This window comes from Antechinus flavipes, chromosome 6 (genome assembly GCF_016432865.1).
Source record: "Antechinus flavipes isolate AdamAnt ecotype Samford, QLD, Australia chromosome 6, AdamAnt_v2, whole genome shotgun sequence".
Lineage (NCBI taxonomy): Eukaryota > Metazoa > Chordata > Mammalia > Dasyuromorphia > Dasyuridae > Antechinus > Antechinus flavipes.
Window position 1 is genome coordinate 125,291,623 of NC_067403.1, and position 9,135 is coordinate 125,300,757.

A 9,135-nucleotide genomic window follows, 5' to 3' on the forward strand; every position below is an offset into this window, starting at 1 on the left:
GAGATTAGAAACTGAGTGGATGACCATTAGTTGAAAAATAACTGAATAAGTTATTGTATATGAATGTATGGAATATTTTTGTTCTATGAGAAACTATCAGCAGGATGATTTCAGAAAGGCCTGGAGAGATTTACATGAACTGATGCTAAGTGAAGTGAGTAGACCCAAGAAGACACTACACAGCAACAAAAAGATTGAGTGAGGATCAACTTTGATGGACATGACTTTTCAAAGCTGAGGTAATGCAGGTCAATTCCAATTGCCCTGTGATGGAGATAGTTATCTGCATCCAGAGAAAGAACTATGGGAATTGAATGTATCTTACAACATAGTGTTTTCACCTTTTTTGTTGTTGTTTACTTACCTTTTTTTCTTTCTCATCTTTTTTTTTTCCTTTTTTATCTCTTTTGTACTGTGCTGCATGATGAATGTGGAAATATGTATAGAAGAATTCCACATATTTAACATATATTGGATTACTTGCTGTTTAGGAAAAGAGGTGAAGGAAAGGGAGGAAACATGGAACACAAGGTTTTTCAAGGCTAAATGTTGAAAACTATCTTTACATATATTTTGAAAATAAAAAGCTAATATCAAAAAAAGCTGAATGTGAGACAATTTGAGAATAAGAAAACTTCATGCATTCTGTTGTTCTTGGAAGGTGAAATTTTCAGTGAATTTATATATCTATAGTAGATTTCCTTTCTTTTTTCAGATATAAACTCTTAATTTTTTTTCAATCCTATCTCTATGTTGAGAAAACAAGATGCCAGAAATTTTTGTTATGAAGAGCAGTCAGTTTTTCTGTTGCTGATCAGGTTTGTAGATGATGGAAGCTGCTTTATGAAAAAGACTTAAATCCAATTGATAAATGATCAAAGGATATGAACAGACATTTTTCAGGTGGTGAAATTAAAGCCATCTATACTTATATGAAAAATGCTCTAATTCACTCCTGACTAGAGATAGGTAAATTAAAACAACTCTGAGGTACCATCCTTCCGATTGCCTAAAATTAGGAAAAAGATAATGACACCTTTCTGACTGCCTAAAATTAGGAAAAAGATAATGACAAATATTGAAGGGGAAGTGGGAAAACTGGAACACTAATGCACTTTTGGTGGAGTTGGGAATGATCCAACCATTCTGGAAAGCAATTTGGAACTATGCCCAAAGGGTGATAAAACTATGCATACCCTTTCACCCAGCAGTGCCTGGGAAACAAAAGGAGGTAAGAGGACCCTCATGTACAAAAATGTTTTCTAGCAGCTCTTCTTGTGGTACCAAAAAATTGGAAAAGGTGTAAATGCCCATCAATTGGGGAATGGCTAAACAAGTTGTGGAACATGAATATAATGGAACATTATTGTTCTCTAAAAAATGATGAATGAACTGATTTTAGAAAGACCTAGTTCATGATTTACATGAAAAGATGCTGAAACATCAGAAGCAAGGAGAACCAAAAATACATAGTATACAGTAATAGCAAGATTGTGATGTGATCAACTATGAAAGACTTGGTTCTTCTTAGTGATTCAAGGTAATCCCAACAAACTGTGGTTAGAAAATGCCATCTATATCCAGAAAGAGAACTATGGATATTGAATATAAATCAACATGTGCTATATTTACTTCTTTTTTCTGTTTTTTTCTCTTCAATGTTTTTTTCCTTTTATTCTAATATTTATCTCTAAACATGATTCATAAAAATGTGTACTTAAAAAGGTACTATACATATATATCCAGAAAAAATATAAATAAAAAAAGTTTTTAAAAAGAGACTTAATATGTTGAATAACAAAATCAAGATTTCAAAGGATTTTTTCAGCACCAATATAAGTGGCTAAAACTAGTTTTCTGAAATCAACTAGGGATAAATGTAAAATTCTGAACTTTGTTTTAAAAATCAGTCACTGGAATCCAAAAGGAAAGAGATCCGACATAATAAAGTTTTTGCAGGTAGGTAGAAGATTTCCCCTCCCTAGCTATATGTGTGAACCTGGAGCAGTCATCAAACATTTCTAGGACTGAATTTCTTTTTCTTTTATTCTCTTACAACACTGAATGATGTCATGAATGAAAACAATTGGGCCAAGCTTAATCTGAGGCTCAAATTAACTTGGATGATTAAAATAAAACAAATCCAGATATAATCATATTTTTTAATCTAGAAGAGGTAGAGTTATAGAGGGATAGAAGATTGGACTTGAAATGCATGAGACTTTAATTTTACTCTTGCCTCAGGTATATTTCATTTCATTAGCTAACACATTATTTTGATTGCTATGATCCACATCAAGGCTCAAGATGCTATTAATACAATTATTTTACTTGTAGAAGGGTGGCTAAATAATATATCAAGTCAGTATCATGGGTATGGTTTACCCTAATTTTATTAATATGTATTACTTTTAGAAATAAGCAGTGGACATCCCAAGCTGTTATTCCGTATTACAGATCTCCAGATCAATCTATTGCTAAGCTGAATATAGGATTAGCTCTGGGTGTCATGGGACAGATGGTATAGCTTTAAGTTCTATGCTTAGAGGTTATGATCCTTATGTAACCTGCTTCACAGTTTTTGCCTTGATCATTTGTATATAGGTTGAATATATGATCATTATCTGAGTACATAAAAAAAAAAAAAAAAACCTGTAGCTTTTTCTTTTACTTTCTCAATGACAATTTGGTTCAGCATTATTCTTACATCTTTGTTGTGTTATTTGTGGGGAGCTGAGGTATACTGTTTCTTCCTACTTTTTCATTTTGGCTCTTTGTTCCTTACATAAACTTTAGAAAAAATTACTTTGTTGAGTGGGTGGAAGAAAGATTGGAATGGGGAGAGATTTGAAGCAGGGAAATGAAACAGAAGTTAATTTACATAATCCAACAAATATTTATTTAATACTTTTTATATTTTATACAAGTAAAGTGGACACAAGAATAAGAATGAAATGTGCTCTTTCCACAAGGGATTTATAATTTTTTGAATGTATCTGTATGCATATAGATAATATGAAGTCATAGAAATTTATATCAAATGGAGGAGAGGACCAATCTGACATAATAGTTGTCTTCAATATTTAAATGATTCTCTCATAGAAAAGAGATACGAATAATTCTTTGTAATAACTAATAACTCACATTTATAGCTTTATACTTACAAAACACTTCTCGTTTATCTATTGATTCTGAAAACAATACTGTGAGGCAGAAAAAATGGTAAATTGTGGAAATAGGTAAATAATAAAACTTGAAAGACACTAAGTGATAAGGTAATATGAAGAGTCAAACAGATGTCACATTTGACTTTGAAGGAAATAGTGAGTTACTAGAGTTTATTGAGGGAGAGAGATAATGACATGATTAGACCTTTGCTTTTAGCTGATCTCTTTGAAAGCTTATGGAGGGGAAAGCCTTGTGACCAGGAAAATAACAAGTTAATGCTATAGAAATGCCAGGGTATGAGGACAGTTTAATTATGTGGAGTGAATGTGAGTGAAGAATTGAGACTGATATCAATGTCATAAGGCTGATTAAGAAGATGAGGTTAAAGATAAGATTGGAATGGGTTCATGATTTAGACATAAAAAGTGAAATATAAATAAATTAAAAGAACAAAATGATAGTTTACCTCTCAGATATGTGGAGAAAGAAGGAATTTGTGGCCAAAGAAGAACTGGAGTTCATTATTAAACACAAAATAGATAATTTTGATGATATTAAGTTTAAAAGTTTTTGTAAAAACAAAAGTAAAGCAGACAAGATTAGAAGGGAAGGAATAGGAAAGAGCCAAGATGGTGAAGAGGACACACACTTCACTCTGAGCTCCTCTACCACCCTCAAAATATTTATGAAATTCAGCCTCTAAATTAGTGCTGGACTGTCAGAATACACAAATATTGGGAGTATAACACATTATCAATAAAAGATAATCTCAAAGATCATCAGAAAAGGTTTGTTTGGGTTGGGTGCAGGCACAGGAGGAGGCCAGGAGCAGGCAGGGAGGCAGAACATGGAGGACAGCTCATACTTAGCAGACTAGGGGTGGGATGTGATCTCAGTGGCAGAAAATCTGTGGGAAGAACTTTACCACAGTGTGGGCTACTCTGCCTTTGCAGCAAACCAGTAGATCAGTAGAAAAGTTATAAAATTATAACATAAACACAGAGGATAAAGAATGTCCCCCAAAGCGCCAGAGTTTCACAAGACCTCACCACACCCACCCAACACCAGGAGTGACTCAGCATGATCCCAGTGCAGCCACTGATCCCACTGCAGCCACTGCCATTTCACTGCCACTTCCTGTTGTCTGTTGAAGAAACTTGGAAAGCCCTCATTGCCCCAAAGCAGACTGCAGCATTTTTTTCTTTATTTTATTTTACTTTATTTTGTTTTGTTAAAATGAGTAAAAAGGCAAAGCAGGCTCTATATAGAAAGAGAGCAGATTTCAAATCCTGAAGAGACTAAAATCAGATATCCTCTAGATGAAACCCTAAAGGGGAATATGACCCGGTCCCCACCACACAAAACTCCCATAGAAGAAATTTTAAAAGATCTTAAAAGAGAGCTAGAAGAAGAATGGGGAAAGAAAAGGAAAACATTACTAGAGGGTCTGGATAAGTCATATAAATCATCAAAAGATATAATGGAAAAAGAAAAAAAAAAAACTCCCTGAAAACAGGGTGAATTTGTGAATTGGAAAAAGTAAAGAACTCCCAGGAAAAGAGAATTTGTGAATTGGAAAAAGAAAATAACTACTTAAAAAACACTGGATGAAATGGGAAAAAAAGTCATAGAAAAAAAAACTCATTTAAAAACTCAATTGAACAAATACACAAAGCAATTAAAAAAATAAATGAAGTAAATAATTCATTAAAAATCAGAACTGAACAAATGGAAATGAATGACTTGAAGAGACATCAAGAATCAGTGAAGTAAAACCAAAAAAGTGAAAAAAAAATTTTAAATGTCAAATACCTACTGGGAAAAACAACAGACCTGGAAAACAGATCTATGAGGGATAATCTAAGGATTATTGGACTCCCTGAAAATTGTGATGAAAAAAAGAGCCTAGACACGATTTTTCAGGAAATCATCAAAGAGAACTATACAGATGTAATAGAATCAGAAGGTAAAATAGGCATTGAAAGAATTCATCTAACACCTTCTGAAAGAGACCCCCAAATTAAAACTCCAAGGAATATTGTAGCTAAATTCCAGAACTATCAACCCGAGGAAAAAATATTGCAAACAGCCAGAAAAAACAATTCAAATACCAAGGAACCACAACAAGGATTACACAGTATCTAGTAGCATCCACATTAAAGGATTGAAGGGCCTGGAATCTGATATTCCAAAAGACAAAGAAACTTGGAATGCAGCCAAGAATAACTCACCCAACTAAACTGAGCATTTTCTTTCAGGGAAAAAAAATAGACTTTCAAAGGAATAGGTGAATTCCATTTATTTCTCATGAAAAAAAAAAAAAACAGAGCTAAACAAAAAAAATGACCTCCAAATGTAGGACTCAAGAGAAGCATAAAAAAGTAAAAAGAACTCTTGAGAACTGTATTTCTGGTATGGGTATACATAAAGAGTACATGTATAATTTGATTTTACTGTTATAATATTTTTAAAAAGGAACTAGAGATGGAAAGGAGATAATACCAGAAAAAAAGAGAAAAGTGGAGGTAAAAAGAGGGAAACTATATCTCACAAAGAGGCAAAGGAAACCTATTATATCTGAGGGAAAGAAAGGAGGGCAATGAACATTGTGTGAAACTCTCATCAGATTTAGCTCAAAGAGTTTTAAAATATTAGACATATTTGGTTACAGAAAAACTTTTCCCACTTCATTAAAAAGTGGGAAGAAAAAGCAAAAAAGGAAGGGCTAGGCTAAATAGAAGGGAATACAGAAATAGTAGGGGAAAGGTTTAAAAAAGGGGGAGGAACTCTAAAAGGGAGAGAAGGATTATAAAGTGGGAGAACTGTGTGAAGTAGTTGGTGCTCATAAATTTAATACTGGGGAGGATATAAGGCAGAAAGGAAAGAGAAAAGCATAATCTGGGGGTAATAAGATGGTAAGAAATAAAGAATTGGAAGTTTTAACCACAAATGTGAATAGGGTGAACTCTGCCATACAGCAAAGGTGAAAGCAGACTGGATTAAAAGCCAGAATCCTACAATATGTTGTTTACAGGAAACACATTTAAAGCAGGGTGATACATACAGAGTAAAGGCAAAAGGCTGGAGCACAATTTACTATGCCTCAATTGAAGTAAAAAAAAAAGCAGGAGTAGCCATCCTGATTTCAGATCAAGCAATAGCAAAAATTGACGTAATTAAAAGAGATAAGGAAGGAAACTATATCTTGCTAAAGGGTAACATAGACAATGAAGCAATATCAATACTAAACATATAGCTCCAAGTGGTATAGCATCTAAATTCCTAAAGGAGAAGTTAAGAGAGCTGCAAGAAGAAATAGATAGCAAAACTATAAAAGTGGGATATCTGAACCTTGCAATCTCAGAACTAGATAAATCAAACCACAAAATAACTAAGAAAGAAGTTAAAGAGGTAAATAGAACATTAAAAAAGTTAGGTATGATATATCTTTGGAGAAAACTGAGTGGAGACAGAAAGGACTACAGTTTCTTCTTAGCAGTTCATGGAACCTATACAAAAATTGACCTTATATTAGGACACAAAGACTTCAAATTCAAATGCAAAAAGACAGAAATAGTAAATACATCATTCTCAGATCACAATGCAATAAAAATTACATTCAATCAAAATCCAGGGGAAAATAGACCAAAAAGTAATTGGAAACTAAATAATCTAAATAAACTAAAGAATGATTAGGTGAAACAGACAATCATAGGCACAATTAATAACTTCACCCAAGAGAATGAAAATAATGAGACATCATACCAACATGCAGTCAAGATGGTAATAAGGGGATATTTTATATCTCTAGAGATTTACTTGCATAAAATAGAGAAAGAGAAAATCAATGAATTAGGCTTACAACTAAAAAAGCTGGATAAGATAAGATCAACAAAATGAATTCATAATCTAGGCATAAAGAATGAGATCATAAATAAATTAGAAGAACATAGGATCATTTACCTCTCAAACCTGAGGAGGAGGAAGGAATTTGTGATGAAAGAACAATTAGAGGTCATTGTTGATTACAAAATAGAAAATTTCGATTATATTAAGTCAAATTTTGTGCAAATAAAATTCATGAGTACAGGATGAGAAGGGAAGCAATAAACTGGGAAAATATTTTTACATATAAAGCTTCTGATAAAGACCTCATCTCCAAAATATATAAAGAATTGACTCTAATTCATAAGAAACCAAGCCATTCTCCAATTGATAAATGATCAAAGGATACGAACAGATAATTTTTGGATTAAGAAATTGAAACTATTTCTAGTCATATAAAAAGATGTTCCAAATCATTGTTGTTCAGAGCAATGCAAATTAAGATAACTCTGAAATTGGCTAAGATGACAGGAAAAGATCATGATGAATGTTGGAGCAGATGTGGGAAAACTGGGACACTGATGCATTATTGGTGGATTTGTGAAAGGATCCAGCCATTGAGAAAAGGAATTTGGAACTATGCTCAAAAAGTTATCAAACTGTGCATTCCCTTTGATCCAGCAGTGTTACTACTGGGCTTATATCCAAAAGAAATTAAACAAGGGAAAGGGACCCCTATGTGTAATGGGCTGAGGCTTGAGTTGATGCACTGAGGTCCCTAGCACGTGAGGCTAAATAATAATTGGACCATACTCTATTAATATATATGCTTAGAGAAAGAATGGCCCCTGCCCATTCTTTGTGCAAGTCCTGATGTGTTGTATAGGAAATGACTATTTTGGTGGGTGGAGGCAGGGGAGCAGAGAAGGAAGCAGAAAGAGAGACTACTGGCTGGCGTCTTGACACAGCTGCTCACATTGCTAATCCCCCTTCACCACCGATCCCCCTTCACCTCCGATCCCCCTTCACCACCGATCCCCCGTCACCTCCGATCCCCCTTCACCTCCGATTCCCCTTCACCTTCGATCCTTCTTCACCTCCACTAAGAATAAAGATAGGTGATTTTTCCCTAACCTGAATTCCTGACTCCAGCTGATTTTAAATATGTGGTCATCACACCTATGTGCAAAAATGTTTGTGGCACCCCCTTTCATAGTGGCTACAAAGTGGAAATTGAAGAGATGCCCACTAGTTGGGCTGAATGGCTGAATAAATTGTGCTATATGAATTTTAAGGAATATTATTGTTCTATAAGAAATGACCAGCAGGATGAATACAGAGAGGCTTGGCGAGACATACATGAACTGATGCTAAATGAAATGAGCAGAACCAGGAGCTCATTATACACTTCAACAATAAACTACATGATCAATTCTTGATGGATGTGGCTCTCTTCAAGAATGAGAGGATTCAAATCAGTTCCAATTGATCTGTAGTGAACAGAACCAGCTACACCCAGAGAAAAAACACTGGGAAATGGGTATAGACCACAACATAACATTTCCACTCTTTCTGTTATTGTTTGCTTGCATTTTTATTTTTTTCTTCTTAGGTTATTTTTACCTTCTTTCTAAATCCAATCTTTCTTGTGCAACAAGATAACTGTATAATTATATATACATATATTGTATTTAACATATTCTTTATCATATTTAACATGTATGGGACTACCTTCCATCTAGGGGAGGGGATGGAGAGAAGGAGGTAAAAAGTTGAAACAGAAGTTTTTTCAAGGGTCAGTATTGAAAAATTACCCATGCATGTGTTTTTTATATAAAAACTATAATTAAAAAAACAGCAAACTTTGCAGACTTGGATATTAATTATTAAGTACTTTGGTAATTAGTCCTTTTAAGATTGCAGGAGAGCACTCCTGAGACTTTGGGGTAACTCCAGGAGCTCACTCTTCTGAAATATCTTACTAAGTTTTGGGTTATTGCTCTGTAAATAAGTAAAAAAAATAAAAATCAATTCTTATAAAAGTTTTTCTTTAAGGTAAATTGCACTATTATTAGCTTCATTGTTGTAGGACAATTAATAAAAGCTAGTTGATAGTAATACAGAGTGAAGAATAAAATAAAA